General features: G+C 41.9%; 18 non-coding genes across 18 annotated transcripts; 5 read left to right on the top strand and 13 right to left on the bottom strand.

Moving 5' to 3' along the window:
• Window positions 1-1166: 1166 nt before the first annotated feature.
• trnak-cuu (transfer RNA lysine (anticodon CUU)) lies at window positions 1167-1239 on the bottom strand. Its single transcript has one exon. It is a non-coding gene; the product is annotated as a tRNA-Lys (tRNA).
• A 1314-nt stretch (window positions 1240-2553) lies between these two features.
• On the bottom strand, window positions 2554-2626 carry trnak-cuu (transfer RNA lysine (anticodon CUU)). The gene has a single exon. It is a non-coding gene; the product is annotated as a tRNA-Lys (tRNA).
• Window positions 2627-3777: 1151 nt separating this feature from the next.
• trnan-guu (transfer RNA asparagine (anticodon GUU)) lies at window positions 3778-3851 on the top strand. The gene has a single exon. It is a non-coding gene; the product is annotated as a tRNA-Asn (tRNA).
• An 89-nt stretch (window positions 3852-3940) lies between these two features.
• trnak-cuu (transfer RNA lysine (anticodon CUU)) lies at window positions 3941-4013 on the bottom strand. The gene has a single exon. It is a non-coding gene; the product is annotated as a tRNA-Lys (tRNA).
• Window positions 4014-5327: 1314 nt separating this feature from the next.
• trnak-cuu (transfer RNA lysine (anticodon CUU)) lies at window positions 5328-5400 on the bottom strand. The gene has a single exon. It is a non-coding gene; the product is annotated as a tRNA-Lys (tRNA).
• A 1314-nt stretch (window positions 5401-6714) lies between these two features.
• trnak-cuu (transfer RNA lysine (anticodon CUU)) lies at window positions 6715-6787 on the bottom strand. Its single transcript has one exon. It is a non-coding gene; the product is annotated as a tRNA-Lys (tRNA).
• A 1314-nt stretch (window positions 6788-8101) lies between these two features.
• trnak-cuu (transfer RNA lysine (anticodon CUU)) lies at window positions 8102-8174 on the bottom strand. The gene has a single exon. It is a non-coding gene; the product is annotated as a tRNA-Lys (tRNA).
• A 1314-nt stretch (window positions 8175-9488) lies between these two features.
• Window positions 9489-9561, bottom strand: trnak-cuu (transfer RNA lysine (anticodon CUU)). Its single transcript has one exon. It is a non-coding gene; the product is annotated as a tRNA-Lys (tRNA).
• Window positions 9562-10712: 1151 nt separating this feature from the next.
• trnan-guu (transfer RNA asparagine (anticodon GUU)) lies at window positions 10713-10786 on the top strand. The gene has a single exon. It is a non-coding gene; the product is annotated as a tRNA-Asn (tRNA).
• Window positions 10787-10875: 89 nt separating this feature from the next.
• Window positions 10876-10948, bottom strand: trnak-cuu (transfer RNA lysine (anticodon CUU)). Its single transcript has one exon. It is a non-coding gene; the product is annotated as a tRNA-Lys (tRNA).
• Window positions 10949-12262: 1314 nt separating this feature from the next.
• trnak-cuu (transfer RNA lysine (anticodon CUU)) lies at window positions 12263-12335 on the bottom strand. The gene has a single exon. It is a non-coding gene; the product is annotated as a tRNA-Lys (tRNA).
• A 1151-nt stretch (window positions 12336-13486) lies between these two features.
• trnan-guu (transfer RNA asparagine (anticodon GUU)) lies at window positions 13487-13560 on the top strand. Its single transcript has one exon. It is a non-coding gene; the product is annotated as a tRNA-Asn (tRNA).
• An 89-nt stretch (window positions 13561-13649) lies between these two features.
• Window positions 13650-13722, bottom strand: trnak-cuu (transfer RNA lysine (anticodon CUU)). The gene has a single exon. It is a non-coding gene; the product is annotated as a tRNA-Lys (tRNA).
• A 1314-nt stretch (window positions 13723-15036) lies between these two features.
• trnak-cuu (transfer RNA lysine (anticodon CUU)) lies at window positions 15037-15109 on the bottom strand. The gene has a single exon. It is a non-coding gene; the product is annotated as a tRNA-Lys (tRNA).
• A 1151-nt stretch (window positions 15110-16260) lies between these two features.
• On the top strand, window positions 16261-16334 carry trnan-guu (transfer RNA asparagine (anticodon GUU)). Its single transcript has one exon. It is a non-coding gene; the product is annotated as a tRNA-Asn (tRNA).
• Window positions 16335-16423: 89 nt separating this feature from the next.
• Window positions 16424-16496, bottom strand: trnak-cuu (transfer RNA lysine (anticodon CUU)). The gene has a single exon. It is a non-coding gene; the product is annotated as a tRNA-Lys (tRNA).
• Window positions 16497-17647: 1151 nt separating this feature from the next.
• On the top strand, window positions 17648-17721 carry trnan-guu (transfer RNA asparagine (anticodon GUU)). The gene has a single exon. It is a non-coding gene; the product is annotated as a tRNA-Asn (tRNA).
• An 89-nt stretch (window positions 17722-17810) lies between these two features.
• Window positions 17811-17883, bottom strand: trnak-cuu (transfer RNA lysine (anticodon CUU)). The gene has a single exon. It is a non-coding gene; the product is annotated as a tRNA-Lys (tRNA).
• Window positions 17884-18789: the final 906 nt, after the last annotated feature.

Below are 18789 nucleotides of genomic sequence, written 5' to 3'. Positions count from 1 at the left end.
AGATTGAGAATCTGGCAAACTAACAATCGAACTGGTCAGGTAACAGCAGCATTTGAAGTGGGGTCAAAAATGTACCATTAAAGGCACTTGACATCCCCGCTCAGTTTCGTTGCATAGCCTCTTTATAGTTGTTGAAAAAACGTTTTGTAGCGGAAGAAAACATTAATTTACTGGAAGACAATCCAGTGATCGCTCTTAATATCAAAGTAAAACATGTACTCTGTCCTGATAAAATTTTGACCATGTGCATTTCACCTTGGGATTTAAAGTGTTTCCCTTTAGTCTGAGTACATCAGCTGAAGGCAGCTTAACTTCTTTTTTGGTTCTTGAAGTCTTTTTTTATTCTCATCCGAAAGGCATATTCTGTTCCAGAAAACATTGGGGATTCCAATGTATCAATGACCTAGTTGGGAAAATGATTGCTGAACTCTGTAATGATCCTGATCTCAGCAGTACCAAGTGCCACAAAGGTCCACAAATCAGTTTACTCATGTATTTTATTGCCTATGGTTTGGTTTGTAAATGTGTGTTGGTGATATGGATGCATTCATGACACCACATTTTCTGGACAAAATGCGTCTTGGAGCAGAGCTCCTGCAGTGCTTCCATCAAATCTGTTTTGAATAGGTTTTGGGTGCATTTTCACATATAATTTCAAAAGCGTCATATCTAAGAGGACATAACCCTGCAACTGAAGGCAAGGGAGCTACACTGTGTAAACTGGTGAAAATCATATACATTCCGATGACTGGTGGACAAAAGGATCAAAACTGTGACAGGAAAAGGGTCTACAAACTGACCTTTTGTTTAAAGACCTGCAGGTCGTGACAAGTGAGTAATTGAAGGAAGGGCAAATTTTAGACAAGCTAGCAGAAAAGTGTGAGTGACCTTGATGTTGCATCCTTTATGCATTGGCTCATTTCATCAAAAGCCAGCAAACAGGAGGAATGTGCTTGTTGGGTTTTTCTTTTGAGGAAGAACTATGTAAGCACAGAAGCATCTGGTCTCTGTGGCGCAATCGGTTAGCGCGTTCGGCTGTTAACCGAAAGGATGGTGGTTCGAGCCCACCCAGGGAAGATGTATGTTCCATTCTCTTCTTTTTTAGACGTATTTTGCGCAAACAGATTAACTAAATTTCAACATTTCTCTCAAACAAATCAGCCTCTCGCCCAACGTGGGGCTCGAACCCACGACCCTGAGATTAAGAGTCTCATGCTCTACCGACTGAGCTAGCCGGGCGTTTTTTGTAGGACCCCAAAAGCACTTGCTGTCGCCACATGTTGACATGTTGAGCAGGACCTGAGCTATGTTTGTGGAATTTGTGCAGAGACTAAAGACCTTCACACTTAAACATTCACTAAACCTGGTGCATGATCTCACATCCCAGAGATTGAGAATCTGGCAAACTAACAATCGAACTGGTCAGGTAACAGCAGCATTTGAAGTGGGGTCAAAAATGTACCATTAAAGGCACTTGACATCCCCGCTCAGTTTCGTTGCATAGCCTCTTTATAGTTGTTGAAAAAACGTTTTGTAGCGGAAGAAAACATTAATTTACTGGAAGACAATCCAGTGATCGCTCTTAATATCAAAGTAAAACATGTACTCTGTCCTGATAAAATTTTGACCATGTGCATTTCACCTTGGGATTTAAAGTGTTTCCCGTTAGTCTGAGTACATCAGCTGAAGGCAGCTTAACTTCTTTTTTGGTTCTTGAAGTCTTTTTTTATTCTCATCCGAAAGGCATATTCTGTTCCAGAAAACATTGGGGATTCCAATGTATCAATGACCTAGTTGGGAAAATGATTGCTGAACTCTGTAATGATCCTGATCTCAGCAGTACCAAGTGCCACAAAGGTCCACAAATCAGTTTACTCATGTATTTTATTGCCTATGGTTTGGTTTGTAAATGTGTGTTGGTGATATGGATGCATTCATGACACCACATTTTCTGGACAAAATGCATCTTGGAGCAGAGCTCCTGCAGTGCTTCCATCAAATCTGTTTTGAATAGGTTTTGGGTGCATTTTCACATATAATTTCAAAAGCGTCATATCTAAGAGGACATAACCCTGCAACTGAAGGCAAGGGAGCTACACTGTGTAAACTGGTGAAAATCATACACATTCCAATGACTGGTGGACAAAAGGATCAAAACTTTGACAGGAAAAGGGTCTACAAACTGACCTTTTGTTTGAAGACCTGCAGGTCTTGACAAGTGAGTAATTGAAGGAAGGGCAAATTTTAGACAAGCTAGCAGAAAAGTGTGAGTGACCTTGATGTTGCATCCTTTATGCATTGGCTCATTTCATCAAAAGCCAGCAAACAGGAGGAATGTGCTTGTTGGGTTTTTCTTTTGAGGAAGAACTATGTAAGCACAGAAGCATCAGGTCTCTGTGGCGCAATCGGTTAGCGCGTTCGGCTGTTAACCGAAAGGATGGTGGTTTGAGCCCACCCAGGGGCGATGTATGTTCCTTTCTCTTCTTTTTTAGACGTATTTTGCGCAAACAGATTAACTAAATTTCAACATTTCTCTCAAACAAATCAGCCTCTCGCCCAACGTGGGGCTCGAACCCACGACCCTGAGATTAAGAGTCTCATGCTCTACCGACTGAGCTAGCCGGGCGTTTTATGTAGGACCCCAAAAGCACTTGCTGTCGCCACATGTTGACATGTTGAGCAGGACCTGAGCTATGTTTGTGGAATTTGTGCAGAGACTAAAGACCTTCACCCTTAAACATTCACTAAACCTGGTGCATGATCTCACATCCCAGAGATTGAGAATCTGGCAAACTAACAATCGAACTGGTCAGGTAACAGCAGCATTTGAAGTGGGGTCAAAAATGTACCATTAAAGGCACTTGACATCCCCGCTCAGTTTCGTTGCATAGCCTCTTTATAGTTGTTGAAAAAACATTTTGTAGCGGAAGAAAACATTAATTTACTGGAAGACAATCCAGTGATCGCTCTTAATATCAAAGTAAAACATGTACTCTGTCCTGATAAAATTTTGACCATGTGCATTTCACCTTGGGATTTAAAGTGTTTCCCTTTAGTCTGAGTACATCAGCTGAAGGCAGCTTAACTTCTTTTTTGGTTCTTGAAGTCTTTTTTTATTCTCATCCGAAAGGCATATTCTGTTCCAGAAAACATTGGGGATTCCAATGTATCAATGACCTAGTTGGGAAAATGATTGCTGAACTCTGTAATGATCCTGATCTCAGCAGTACCAAGTGCCACAAAGGTCCACAAATCAGTTTACTCATGTATTTTATTGCCTATGGTTTGGTTTGTAAATGTGTGTTGGTGATATGGATGCATTCATGACACCACATTTTCTGGACAAAATGCGTCTTGGAGCAGAGCTCCTGCAGTGCTTCCATCAAATCTGTTTTGAATAGGTTTTGGGTGCATTTTCACATATAATTTCAAAAGCGTCATATCTAAGAGGACATAACCCTGCAACTGAAGGCAAGGGAGCTACACTGTGTAAACTGGTGAAAATCATACACATTCCGATGACTGGTGGACAAAAGGATCAAAACTGTGACAGGAAAAGGGTCTACAAACTGACCTTTTGTTTGAAGACCTGCAGGTCGTGACAAGTGAGTAATTGAAGGAAGGGCAAATTTTAGACAAGCTAGCAGAAAAGTGTGAGTGACCTTGATGTTGCATCCTTTATGCATTGGCTCATTTCATCAAAAGCCAGCAAACAGGAGGAATGTGCTTGTTGGGTTTTTCTTTTGAGGAAGAATTATGTAAGCACCGAAGCATCTGGTCTCTGTGGCGCAATCGGTTAGCGCGTTCGGCTGTTAACCGAAAGGATGGTGGTTCGAGCCCACCCAGGGACGATGTATGTTCCTTTCTCTTCTTTTTTAGACGTATTTTGCGCAAACAGATTAACTAAATTTCAACATTTCTCTCAAACAAATCAGCCTCTCGCCCAACGTGGGGCTCGAACCCACGACCCTGAGATTAAGAGTCTCATGCTCTACCGACTGAGCTAGCCGGGCGTTTTATGTAGGACCCCAAAAGCACTTGCTGTCGCCACATGTTGACATGTTGAGCAGGACCTGAGCTATGTTTGTGGAATTTGTGCAGAGACTAAAGACCTTCACCCTTAAACATTCACTAAACCTGGTGCATGATCTCACATCCCAGAGATTGAGAATCTGGCAAACTAACAATCGAACTGGTCAGGTAACAGCAGCATTTGAAGTGGGGTCAAAAATGTACCATTAAAGGCACTTGACATCCCCGCTCAGTTTCGTTGCATAGCCTCTTTATAGTTGTTGAAAAAACGTTTTGTAGCGGAAGAAAACATTAATTTACTGGAAGACAATCCAGTGATCGCTCTTAATATCAAAGTAAAACATGTACTCTGTCCTGATAAAATTTTGACCATGTGCATTTCACCTTGGGATTTAAAGTGTTTCCCTTTAGTCTGAGTACATCAGCTGAAGGCAGCTTAACTTCTTTTTTGGTTCTTGAAGTCTTTTTTTATTCTCATCCGAAAGGCATATTCTGTTCCAGAAAACATTGGGGATTCCAATGTATCAATGACCTAGTTGGGAAAATGATTGCTGAACTCTGTAATGATCCTGATCTCAGCAGTACCAAGTGCCACAAAGGTCCACAAATCAGTTTACTCATGTATTTTATTGCCTATGGTTTGGTTTGTAAATGTGTGTTGGTGATATGGATGCATTCATGACACCACATTTTCTGGACAAAATGCGTCTTGGAGCAGAGCTCCTGCAGTGCTTCCATCAAATCTGTTTTGAATAGGTTTTGGGTGCATTTTCACATATAATTTCAAAAGCGTCATATCTAAGAGGACATAACCCTGCAACTGAAGGCAAGGGAGCTACACTGTGTAAACTGGTGAAAATCATATACATTCCGATGACTGGTGGACAAAAGGATCAAAACTGTGACAGGAAAAGGGTCTACAAACTGACCTTTTGTTTAAAGACCTGCAGGTCGTGACAAGTGAGTAATTGAAGGAAGGGCAAATTTTAGACAAGCTAGCAGAAAAGTGTGAGTGACCTTGATGTTGCATCCTTTATGCATTGGCTCATTTCATCAAAAGCCAGCAAACAGGAGGAATGTGCTTGTTGGGTTTTTCTTTTGAGGAAGAACTATGTAAGCACAGAAGCATCTGGTCTCTGTGGCGCAATCGGTTAGCGCGTTCGGCTGTTAACCGAAAGGATGGTGGTTCGAGCCCACCCAGGGAAGATGTATGTTCCATTCTCTTCTTTTTTAGACGTATTTTGCGCAAACAGATTAACTAAATTTCAACATTTCTCTCAAACAAATCAGCCTCTCGCCCAACGTGGGGCTCGAACCCACGACCCTGAGATTAAGAGTCTCATGCTCTACCGACTGAGCTAGCCGGGCGTTTTTTGTAGGACCCCAAAAGCACTTGCTGTCGCCACATGTTGACATGTTGAGCAGGACCTGAGCTATGTTTGTGGAATTTGTGCAGAGACTAAAGACCTTCACACTTAAACATTCACTAAACCTGGTGCATGATCTCACATCCCAGAGATTGAGAATCTGGCAAACTAACAATCGAACTGGTCAGGTAACAGCAGCATTTGAAGTGGGGTCAAAAATGTACCATTAAAGGCACTTGACATCCCCGCTCAGTTTCGTTGCATAGCCTCTTTATAGTTGTTGAAAAAACGTTTTGTAGCGGAAGAAAACATTAATTTACTGGAAGACAATCCAGTGATCGCTCTTAATATCAAAGTAAAACATGTACTCTGTCCTGATAAAATTTTGACCATGTGCATTTCACCTTGGGATTTAAAGTGTTTCCCGTTAGTCTGAGTACATCAGCTGAAGGCAGCTTAACTTCTTTTTTGGTTCTTGAAGTCTTTTTTTATTCTCATCCGAAAGGCATATTCTGTTCCAGAAAACATTGGGGATTCCAATGTATCAATGACCTAGTTGGGAAAATGATTGCTGAACTCTGTAATGATCCTGATCTCAGCAGTACCAAGTGCCACAAAGGTCCACAAATCAGTTTACTCATGTATTTTATTGCCTATGGTTTGGTTTGTAAATGTGTGTTGGTGATATGGATGCATTCATGACACCACATTTTCTGGACAAAATGCGTCTTGGAGCAGAGCTCCTGCAGTGCTTCCATCAAATCTGTTTTGAATAGGTTTTGGGTGCATTTTCACATATAATTTCAAAAGCGTCATATCTAAGAGGACATAACCCTGCAACTGAAGGCAAGGGAGCTACACTGTGTAAACTGGTGAAAATCATACACATTCCGATGACTGGTGGACAAAAGGATCAAAACTTTGACAGGAAAAGGGTCTACAAACTGACCTTTTGTTTGAAGACCTGCAGGTCTTGACAAGTGAGTAATTGAAGGAAGGGCAAATTTTAGACAAGCTAGCAGAAAAGTGTGAGTGACCTTGATGTTGCATCCTTTATGCATTGGCTCATTTCATCAAAAGCCAGCAAACAGGAGGAATGTGCTTGTTGGGTTTTTCTTTTGAGGAAGAACTGTGTAAGCACAGAAGCATCTGGTCTCTGCGGCGCAATCGGTTAGCGCGTTCGCCTGTTAACCGAAAGGACGGTGGTTCGAGCCCACCCAGGGACGATGTATGTTCCTTTCTCTTCTTTTTTAGACGTATTTTGCGCAAACAGATTAACTAAATTTCAACATTTCTCTCAAACAAATCAGCCTCTCGCCCAACGTGGGGCTCGAACCCACGACCCTGAGATTAAGAGTCTCATGCTCTACCGACTGAGCTAGCCGGGCGTTTTATGTAGGACCCCAAAAGCACTTGCTGTCGCCACATGTTGACATGTTGAGCAGGACCTGAGCTATGTTTGTGGAATTTGTGCAGAGACTAAAGACCTTCACCCTTAAACATTCACTAAACCTGGTGCATGATCTCACATCCCAGAGATTGAGAATCTGGCAAACTAACAATCGAACTGGTCAGGTAACAGCAGCATTTGAAGTGGGGTCAAAAATGTACCATTAAAGGCACTTGACATCCCCGCTCAGTTTCGTTGCATAGCCTCTTTATAGTTGTTGAAAAAACGTTTTGTAGCGGAAGAAAACATTAATTTACTGGAAGACAATCCAGTGATCGCTCTTAATATCAAAGTAAAACATGTACTCTGTCCTGATAAAATTTTGACCATGTGCATTTCACCTTGGGATTTAAAGTGTTTCCCGTTAGTCTGAGTACATCAGCTGAAGGCAGCTTAACTTCTTTTTTGGTTCTTGAAGTCTTTTTTTATTCTCATCCGAAAGGCATATTCTGTTCCAGAAAACATTGGGGATTCCAATGTATCAATGACCTAGTTGGGAAAATGATTGCTGAACTCTGTAATGATCCTGATCTCAGCAGTACCAAGTGCCACAAAGGTCCACAAATCAGTTTACTCATGTATTTTATTGCCTATGGTTTGGTTTGTAAATGTGTGTTGGTGATATGGATGCATTCATGACACCACATTTTCTGGACAAAATGCGTCTTGGAGCAGAGCTCCTGCAGTGCTTCCATCAAATCTGTTTTGAATAGGTTTTGGGTGCATTTTCACATATAATTTCAAAAGCGTCATATCTAAGAGGACATAACCCTGCAACTGAAGGCAAGGGAGCTACACTGTGTAAACTGGTGAAAATCATACACATTCCGATGACTGGTGGACAAAAGGATCAAAACTTTGACAGGAAAAGGGTCTACAAACTGACCTTTTGTTTGAAGACCTGCAGGTCTTGACAAGTGAGTAATTGAAGGAAGGGCAAATTTTAGACAAGCTAGCAGAAAAGTGTGAGTGACCTTGATGTTGCATCCTTTATGCATTGGCTCATTTCATCAAAAGCCAGCAAACAGGAGGAATGTGCTTGTTGGGTTTTTCTTTTGAGGAAGAACTGTGTAAGCACAGAAGCATCTGGTCTCTGCGGCGCAATCGGTTAGCGCGTTCGCCTGTTAACCGAAAGGACGGTGGTTCGAGCCCACCCAGGGACGATGTATGTTCCTTTCTCTTCTTTTTTAGACGTATTTTGCGCAAACAGATTAACTAAATTTCAACATTTCTCTCAAACAAATCAGCCTCTCGCCCAACGTGGGGCTCGAACCCACGACCCTGAGATTAAGAGTCTCATGCTCTACCGACTGAGCTAGCCGGGCGTTTTATGTAGGACCCCAAAAGCACTTGCTGTCGCCACATGTTGACATGTTGAGCAGGACCTGAGCTATGTTTGTGGAATTTGTGCAGAGACTAAAGACCTTCACCCTTAAACATTCACTAAACCTGGTGCATGATCTCACATCCCAGAGATTGAGAATCTGGCAAACTAACAATCGAACTGGTCAGGTAACAGCAGCATTTGAAGTGGGGTCAAAAATGTACCATTAAAGGCACTTGACATCCCCGCTCAGTTTCGTTGCATAGCCTCTTTATAGTTGTTGAAAAAACGTTTTGTAGCGGAAGAAAACATTAATTTACTGGAAGACAATCCAGTGATCGCTCTTAATATCAAAGTAAAACATGTACTCTGTCCTGATAAAATTTTGACCATGTGCATTTCACCTTGGGATTTAAAGTGTTTCCCGTTAGTCTGAGTACATCAGCTGAAGGCAGCTTAACTTCTTTTTTGGTTCTTGAAGTCTTTTTTTATTCTCATCCGAAAGGCATATTCTGTTCCAGAAAACATTGGGGATTCCAATGTATCAATGACCTAGTTGGGAAAATGATTGCTGAACTCTGTAATGATCCTGATCTCAGCAGTACCAAGTGCCACAAAGGTCCACAAATCAGTTTACTCATGTATTTTATTGCCTATGGTTTGGTTTGTAAATGTGTGTTGGTGATATGGATGCATTCATGACACCACATTTTCTGGACAAAATGCGTCTTGGAGCAGAGCTCCTGCAGTGCTTCCATCAAATCTGTTTTGAATAGGTTTTGGGTGCATTTTCACATATAATTTCAAAAGCGTCATATCTAAGAGGACATAACCCTGCAACTGAAGGCAAGGGAGCTACACTGTGTAAACTGGTGAAAATCATACACATTCCGATGACTGGTGGACAAAAGGATCAAAACTTTGACAGGAAAAGGGTCTACAAACTGACCTTTTGTTTGAAGACCTGCAGGTCTTGACAAGTGAGTAATTGAAGGAAGGGCAAATTTTAGACAAGCTAGCAGAAAAGTGTGAGTGACCTTGATGTTGCATCCTTTATGCATTGGCTCATTTCATCAAAAGCCAGCAAACAGGAGGAATGTGCTTGTTGGGGTTTTCTTTTGAGGAAGAACTATGTAAGCACAGAAGCATCTGGTCTCTGTGGCGCAATCGGTTAGCGCGTTCGGCTGTTAACCGAAAGGATGGTGGTTCGAGCCCACCCAGGGAAGATGTATGTTCCTTTCTCTTCTTTTTTAGACGTATTTTGCGCAAACAGATTAACTAAATTTCAACATTTCTCTCAAACAAATCAGCCTCTCGCCCAACGTGGGGCTCGAACCCACGACCCTGAGATTAAGAGTCTCATGCTCTACCGACTGAGCTAGCCGGGCGTTTTTTGTAGGACCCCAAAAGCACTTGCTGTCGCCACATGTTGACATGTTGAGCAGGACCTGAGCTATGTTTGTGGAATTTGTGCAGAGACTAAAGACCTTCACACTTAAACATTCACTAAACCTGGTGCATGATCTCACATCCCAGAGATTGAGAATCTGGCAAACTAACAATCAAACTGGTCAGGTAACAGCAGCATTTGAAGTGGGGTCAAAAATGTACCATTAAAGGCACTTGACATCCCCGCTCAGTTTCGTTGCATAGCCTCTTTATAGTTGTTGAAAAAACGTTTTGTAGCGGAAGAAAACATTAATTTACTGGAAGACAATCCAGTGATCGCTCTTAATATCAAAGTAAAACATGTACTCTGTCCTGATAAAATTTTGACCATGTGCATTTCACCTTGGGATTTAAAGTGTTTCCCGTTAGTCTGAGTACATCAGCTGAAGGCAGCTTAACTTCTTTTTTGGTTCTTGAAGTCTTTTTTTATTCTCATCCGAAAGGCATATTCTGTTCCAGAAAACATTGGGGATTCCAATGTATCAATGACCTAGTTGGGAAAATGATTGCTGAACTCTGTAATGATCCTGATCTCAGCAGTACCAAGTGCCACAAAGGTCCACAAATCAGTTTACTCATGTATTTTATTGCCTATGGTTTGGTTTGTAAATGTGTGTTGGTGATATGGATGCATTCATGACACCACATTTTCTGGACAAAATGCGTCTTGGAGCAGAGCTCCTGCAGTGCTTCCATCAAATCTGTTTTGAATAGGTTTTGGGTGCATTTTCACATATAATTTCAAAAGCGTCATATCTAAGAGGACATAACCCTGCAACTGAAGGCAAGGGAGCTACACTGTGTAAACTGGTGAAAATCATACACATTCCGATGACTGGTGGACAAAAGGATCAAAACTTTGACAGGAAAAGGGTCTACAAACTGACCTTTTGTTTGAAGACCTGCAGGTCGTGACAAGTGAGTAATTGAAGGAAGGGCAAATTTTAGACAAGCTAGCAGAAAAGTGTGAGTGACCTTGATGTTGCATCCTTTATGCATTGGCTCATTTCATCAAAAGCCAGCAAACAGGAGGAATGTGCTTGTTGGGTTTTTCTTTTGAGGAAGAACTGTGTAAGCACAGAAGCATCTGGTCTCTGTGGCGCAATCGGTTAGCGCGTTCGGCTGTTAACCGAAAGGATGGTGGTTCGAGCCCACCCAGGGACGATGTATGTTCCTTTCTCTTCTTTTTTAGACGTATTTTGTGCAAACAGATTAACTAAATTTCAACATTTCTCTCAAACAAATCAGCCTCTCGCCCAACGTGGGGCTCGAACCCACGACCCTGAGATTAAGAGTCTCATGCTCTACCGACTGAGCTAGCCGGGCGTTTTTTGTAGGACCCCAAAAGCACTTGCTGTCGCCACATGTTGACATGTTGAGCAGGACCTGAGCTATGTTTGTGGAATTTGTGCAGAGACTAAAGACCTTCACACTTAAACATTCACTAAACCTGGTGCATGATCTCACATCCCAGAGATTGAGAATCTGGCAAACTAACAATCGAACTGGTCAGGTAACAGCAGCATTTGAAGTGGGGTCAAAAATGTACCATTAAAGGCACTTGACATCCCCGCTCAGTTTCGTTGCATAGCCTCTTTATAGTTGTTGAAAAAACGTTTTGTAGCGGAAGAAAACATTAATTTACTGGAAGACAATCCAGTGATCGCTCTTAATATCAAAGTAAAACATGTACTCTGTCCTGATAAAATTTTGACCATGTGCATTTCACCTTGGGATTTAAAGTGTTTCCCGTTAGTCTGAGTACATCAGCTGAAGGCAGCTTAACTTCTTTTTTGGTTCTTGAAGTCTTTTTTAATTCTCATCCGAAAGGCATATTCTGTTCCAGAAAACATTGGGGATTCCAATGTATCAATGACCTAGTTGGGAAAATGATTGCTGAACTCTGTAATGATCCTGATCTCAGCAGTACCAAGTGCCACAAAGGTCCACAAATCAGTTTACTCATGTATTTTATTGCCTATGGTTTGGTTTGTAAATGTGTGTTGGTGATATGGATGCATTCATGACACCACATTTTCTGGACAAAATGCGTCTTGGAGCAGAGCTCCTGCAGTGCTTCCATCAAATCTGTTTTGAATAGGTTTTGGGTGCATTTTCACATATAATTTCAAAAGCGTCATATCTAAGAGGACATAACCCTGCAACTGAAGGCAAGGGAGCTACACTGTGTAAACTGGTGAAAATCATACACATTCCGATGACTGGTGGACAAAAGGATCAAAACTTTGACAGGAAAAGGGTCTACAAACTGACCTTTTGTTTGAAGACCTGCAGGTCTTGACAAGTGAGTAATTGAAGGAAGGGCAAATTTTAGACAAGCTAGCAGAAAAGTGTGAGTGACCTTGATGTTGCATCCTTTATGCATTGGCTCATTTCATCAAAAGCCAGCAAACAGGAGGAATGTGCTTGTTGGGGTTTTCTTTTGAGGAAGAACTATGTAAGCACAGAAGCATCTGGTCTCTGTGGCGCAATCGGTTAGCGCGTTCGGCTGTTAACCGAAAGGATGGTGGTTCGAGCCCACCCAGGGAAGATGTATGTTCCTTTCTCTTCTTTTTTAGACGTATTTTGCGCAAACAGATTAACTAAATTTCAACATTTCTCTCAAACAAATCAGCCTCTCGCCCAACGTGGGGCTCGAACCCACGACCCTGAGATTAAGAGTCTCATGCTCTACCGACTGAGCTAGCCGGGCGTTTTTTGTAGGACCCCAAAAGCACTTGCTGTCGCCACATGTTGACATGTTGAGCAGGACCTGAGCTATGTTTGTGGAATTTGTGCAGAGACTAAAGACCTTCACACTTAAACATTCACTAAACCTGGTGCATGATCTCACATCCCAGAGATTGAGAATCTGGCAAACTAACAATCGAACTGGTCAGGTAACAGCAGCATTTGAAGTGGGGTCAAAAATGTACCATTAAAGGCACTTGACATCCCCGCTCAGTTTCGTTGCATAGCCTCTTTATAGTTGTTGAAAAAACGTTTTGTAGCGGAAGAAAACATTAATTTACTGGAAGACAATCCAGTGATCGCTCTTAATATCAAAGTAAAACATGTACTCTGTCCTGATAAAATTTTGACCATGTGCATTTCACCTTGGGATTTAAAGTGTTTCCCGTTAGTCTGAGTACATCAGCTGAAGGCAGCTTAACTTCTTTTTTGGTTCTTGAAGTCTTTTTTTATTCTCATCCGAAAGGCATATTCTGTTCCAGAAAACATTGGGGATTCCAATGTATCAATGACCTAGTTGGGAAAATGATTGCTGAACTCTGTAATGATCCTGATCTCAGCAGTACCAAGTGCCACAAAGGTCCACAAATCAGTTTACTCATGTATTTTATTGCCTATGGTTTGGTTTGTAAATGTGTGTTGGTGATATGGATGCATTCATGACACCACATTTTCTGGACAAAATGCGTCTTGGAGCAGAGCTCCTGCAGTGCTTCCATCAAATCTGTTTTGAATAGGTTTTGGGTGCATTTTCACATATAATTTCAAAAGCGTCATATCTAAGAGGACATAACCCTGCAACTGAAGGCAAGGGAGCTACACTGTGTAAACTGGTGAAAATCATACACATTCCGATGACTGGTGGACAAAAGGATCAAAACTGTGACAGGAAAAGGGTCTACAAACTGACCTTTTGTTTGAAGACCTGCAGGTCGTGACAAGTGAGTAATTGAAGGAAGGGCAAATTTTAGACAAGCTAGCAGAAAAGTGTGAGTGACCTTGATGTTGCATCCTTTATGCATTGGCTCATCTCATCAAAAGCCAGCAAACAGGAGGAATGTGCTTGTTGGGTTTTTCTTTTGAGGAAGAACTGTGTAAGCACAGATGCATCTGGTCTCTGTGGCGCAATCGGTTAGCGCGTTCGGCTGTTAACCGAAAGGATGGTGGTTCGAGCCCACCCAGGGACGATGTATGTTCCTTTCTCTTCTTTTTTAGACGTATTTTGCGCAAACAGATTAACTAAATTTCAACATTTCTCTCAAACAAATCAGCCTCTCGCCCAACGTGGGGCTCGAACCCACGACCCTGAGATTAAGAGTCTCATGCTCTACCGACTGAGCTAGCCGGGCATTTTATGTAGGACCCCAAAAGCACTTGCTGTCGCCACATGTTGACATGTTGAGCAGGACCTGAGCTATGTTTGTGGAATTTGTGCAGAGACTAAAGACCTTCACCCTTAAACATTCACTAAACCTGGTGCATGATCTCACATCCCAGAGATTGAGAATCTGGCAAACTAACAATCGAACTGGTCAGGTAACAGCAGCATTTGAAGTGGGGTCAAAAATGTACCATTAAAGGCACTTGACATCCCCGCTCAGTTTCGTTGCATAGCCTCTTTATAGTTGTTGAAAAAACGTTTTGTAGCGGAAGAAAACATTAATTTACTGGAAGACAATCCAGTGATCGCTCTTAATATCAAAGTAAAACATGTACTCTGTCCTGATAAAATTTTGACCATGTGCATTTCACCTTGGGATTTAAAGTGTTTCCCGTTAGTCTGAGTACATCAGCTGAAGGCAGCTTAACTTCTTTTTTGGTTCTTGAAGTCTTTTTTTATTCTCATCCGAAAGGCATATTCTGTTCCAGAAAACATTGGGGATTCCAATGTATCAATGACCTAGTTGGGAAAATGATTGCTGAACTCTGTAATGATCCTGATCTCAGCAGTACCAAGTGCCACAAAGGTCCACAAATCAGTTTACTCATGTATTTTATTGCCTATGGTTTGGTTTGTAAATGTGTGTTGGTGATATGGATGCATTCATGACACCACATTTTCTGGACAAAATGCGTCTTGGAGCAGAGCTCCTGCAGTGCTTCCATCAAATCTGTTTTGAATAGGTTTTGGGTGCATTTTCACATATAATTTCAAAAGCGTCATATCTAAGAGGACATAACCCTGCAACTGAAGGCAAGGGAGCTACACTGTGTAAACTGGTGAAAATCATACACATTCCGATGACTGGTGGACAAAAGGATCAAAACTGTGACAGGAAAAGGGTCTACAAACTGACCTTTTGTTTGAAGACCTGCAGGTCGTGACAAGTGAGTAATTGAAGGAAGGGCAAATTTTAGACAAGCTAGCAGAAAAGTGTGAGTGACCTTGATGTTGCATCCTTTATGCATTGGCTCATTTCATCAAAAGCCAGCAAACAGGAGGAATGTGCTTGTTGGGTTTTTCTTTTGAGGAAGAACTGTGTAAGCACAGAAGCATCTGGTCTCTGTGGCGCAATCGGTTAGCACGTTCGGCTGTTAACCGAAAGGATGGTGGTTCGAGCCCACCCAGGGACGATGTATGTTCCTTTCTCTTCTTTTTTAGACGTATTTTGTGCAAACAGATTAACTAAATTTCAACATTTCTCTCAAACAAATCAGCCTCTCGCCCAACGTGGGGCTCGAACCCACGACCCTGAGATTAAGAGTCTCATGCTCTACCGACTGAGCTAGCCGGGCGTTTTTTGTAGGACCCCAAAAGCACTTGCTGTCGCCACATGTTGACATGTTGAGCAGGACCTGAGCTATGTTTGTGGAATTTGTGCAGAGACTAAAGACCTTCACACTTAAACATTCACTAAACCTGGTGCATGATCTCACATCCCAGAGATTGAGAATCTGGCAAACTAACAATCGAACTGGTCAGGTAACAGCAGCATTTGAAGTGGGGTCAAAAATGTACCATTAAAGGCACTTGACATCCCCGCTCAGTTTCGTTGCATAGCCTCTTTATAGTTGTTGAAAAAACGTTTTGTAGCGGAAGAAAACATTAATTTACTGGAAGACAATCCAGTGATCGCTCTTAATATCAAAGTAAAACATGTACTCTGTCCTGATAAAATTTTGACCATGTGCATTTCACCTTGGGATTTAAAGTGTTTCCCGTTAGTCTGAGTACATCAGCTGAAGGCAGCTTAACTTCTTTTTTGGTTCTTGAAGTCTTTTTTTATTCTCATCCGAAAGGCATATTCTGTTCCAGAAAACATTGGGGATTCCAATGTATCAATGACCTAGTTGGGAAAATGATTGCTGAACTCTGTAATGATCCTGATCTCAGCAGTACCAAGTGCCACAAAGGTCCACAAATCAGTTTACTCATGTATTTTATTGCCTATGGTTTGGTTTGTAAATGTGTGTTGGTGATATGGATGCATTCATGACACCACATTTTCTGGACAAAATGCGTCTTGGAGCAGAGCTCCTGCAGTGCTTCCATCAAATCTGTTTTGAATAGGTTTTGGGTGCATTTTCACATATAATTTCAAAAGCGTCATATCTAAGAGGACATAACCCTGCAACTGAAGGCAAGGGAGCTACACTGTGTAAACTGGTGAAAATCATACACATTCCGATGACTGGTGGACAAAAGGATCAAAACTGTGACAGGAAAAGGGTCTACAAACTGACCTTTTGTTTGAAGACCTGCAGGTCGTGACAAGTGAGTAATTGAAGGAAGGGCAAATTTTAGACAAGCTAGCAGAAAAGTGTGAGTGACCTTGATGTTGCATCCTTTATGCATTGGCTCATTTCATCAAAAGCCAGCAAACAGGAGGAATGTGCTTGTTGGGTTTTTCTTTTGAGGAAGAACTGTGTAAGCACAGATGCATCTGGTCTCTGTGGCGCAATCGGTTAGCGCGTTCGGCTGTTAACCGAAAGGATGGTGGTTCGAGCCCACCCAGGGACGATGTATGTTCCTTTCTCTTCTTTTTTAGACGTATTTTGCGCAAACAGATTAACTAAATTTCAACATTTCTCTCAAACAAATCAGCCTCTCGCCCAACGTGGGGCTCGAACCCACGACCCTGAGATTAAGAGTCTCATGCTCTACCGACTGAGCTAGCCGGGCATTTTATGTAGGACCCCAAAAGCACTTGCTGTCGCCACATGTTGACATGTTGAGCAGGACCTGAGCTATGTTTGTGGAATTTGTGCAGAGACTAAAGACCTTCACCCTTAAACATTCACTAAACCTGGTGCATGATCTCACATCCCAGAGATTGAGAATCTGGCAAACTAACAATCGAACTGGTCAGGTAACAGCAGCATTTGAAGTGGGGTCAAAAATGTACCATTAAAGGCACTTGACATCCCCGCTCAGTTTCGTTGCATAGCCTCTTTATAGTTGTTGAAAAAACGTTTTGTAGCGGAAGAAAACATTAATTTACTGGAAGACAATCCAGTGATCGCTCTTAATATCAAAGTAAAACATGTACTCTGTCCTGATAAAATTTTGACCATGTGCATTTCACCTTGGGATTTAAAGTGTTTCCCGTTAGTCTGAGTACATCAGCTGAAGGCAGCTTAACTTCTTTTTTGGTTCTTGAAGTCTTTTTTTATTCTCATCCGAAAGGCATATTCTGTTCCAGAAAACATTGGGGATTCCAATGTATCAATGACCTAGTTGGGAAAATGATTGCTGAACTCTGTAATGATCCTGATCTCAGCAGTACCAAGTGCCACAAAGGTCCACAAATCAGTTTACTCATGTATTTTATTGCCTATGGTTTGGTTTGTAAATGTGTGTTGGTGATATGGATGCATTCATGACACCACATTTTCTGGACAAAATGCGTCTTGGAGCAGAGCTCCTGCAGTGCTTCCATCAAATCTGTTTTGAATAGGTTTTGGGTGCATTTTCACATATAATTTCAAAAGCGTCATATCTAAGAGGACATAACCCTGCAACTGAAGGCAAGGGAGCTACACTGTGTAAACTGGTGAAAATCATACACATTCCGATGACTGGTGGACAAAAGGATCAAAACTGTGACAGGAAAAGGGTCTACAAACTGACCTTTTGTTTGAAGACCTGCAGGTCGTGACAAGTGAGTAATTGAAGGAAGGGCAAATTTTAGACAAGCTAGCAGAAAAGTGTGAGTGACCTTGATGTTGCATCCTTTATGCATTGGCTCATTTCATCAAAAGCCAGCAAACAGGAGGAATGTGCTTGTTGGGTTTTTCTTTTGAGGAAGAACTGTGTAAGCACAGAAGCATCTGGTCTCTGTGGCGCAATCGGTTAGCGCGTTCGGCTGTTAACCGAAAGGATGGTGGTTCGAGCCCACCCAGGGACGATGTATGTTCCTTTCTCTTCTTTTTTAGACGTATTTTGTGCAAACAGATTAACTAAATTTCAACATTTCTCTCAAACAAATCAGCCTCTCGCCCAACGTGGGGCTCGAACCCACGACCCTGAGATTAAGAGTCTCATGCTCTACCGACTGAGCTAGCCGGGCGTTTTATGTAGGACCCCAAAAGCACTTGCTGTCGCCACATGTTGACATGTTGAGCAGGACCTGAGCTATGTTTGTGGAATTTGTGCAGAGACTAAAGACCTTCACACTTAAACATTCACTAAACCTGGTGCATGATCTCACATCCCAGAGATTGAGAATCTGGCAAACTAACAATCGAACTGGTCAGGTAACAGCAGCATTTGAAGTGGGGTCAAAAATGTACCATTAAAGGCACTTGACATCCCCGCTCAGTTTCGTTGCATAGCCTCTTTATAGTTGTTGAAAAAACGTTTTGTAGCGGAAGAAAACATTAATTTACTGGAAGACAATCCAGTGATCGCTCTTAATATCAAAGTAAAACATGTACTCTGTCCTGATAAAATTTTGACCATGTGCATTTCACCTTGGGATTTAAAGTGTTTCCCGTTAGTCTGAGTACATCAGCTGAAGGCAGCTTAACTTCTTTTTTGGTTCTTGAAGTCTTTTTTTATTCTCATCCGAAAGGCATATTCTGTTCCAGAAAACATTGGGGATTCCAATGTATCAATGACCTAGTTGGGAAAATGATTGCTGAACTCTGTAATGATCCTGATCTCAGCAGTACCAAGTGCCACAAAGGTCCACAAATCAGTTTACTCATGTATTTTATTGCCTATGGTTTGGTTTGTAAATGTGTGTTGGTGATATGGATGCATTCATGACACCACATTTTCTGGACAAAATGCGTCTTGGAGCAGAGCTCCTGCAGTGCTTCCATCAAATCTGTTTTGAATAGGTTTTGGGTGCATTTTCACATATAATTTCAAAAGCGTCATATCTAAGAGGACATAACCCTGCAACTGAAGGCAAGGGAGCTACACTGTGTAAACTGGTGAAAATCATACACATTCCGATGACTGGTGGACA

Source organism: Brachyhypopomus gauderio, unplaced genomic scaffold, assembly GCF_052324685.1.
Source record: "Brachyhypopomus gauderio isolate BG-103 unplaced genomic scaffold, BGAUD_0.2 sc159, whole genome shotgun sequence".
Classification (NCBI taxonomy): domain Eukaryota; kingdom Metazoa; phylum Chordata; class Actinopteri; order Gymnotiformes; family Hypopomidae; genus Brachyhypopomus; species Brachyhypopomus gauderio.
The sequence above is the reverse complement of the archived record's forward strand: the minus strand, read 5'-3'. Positions and strand labels throughout refer to the sequence as shown.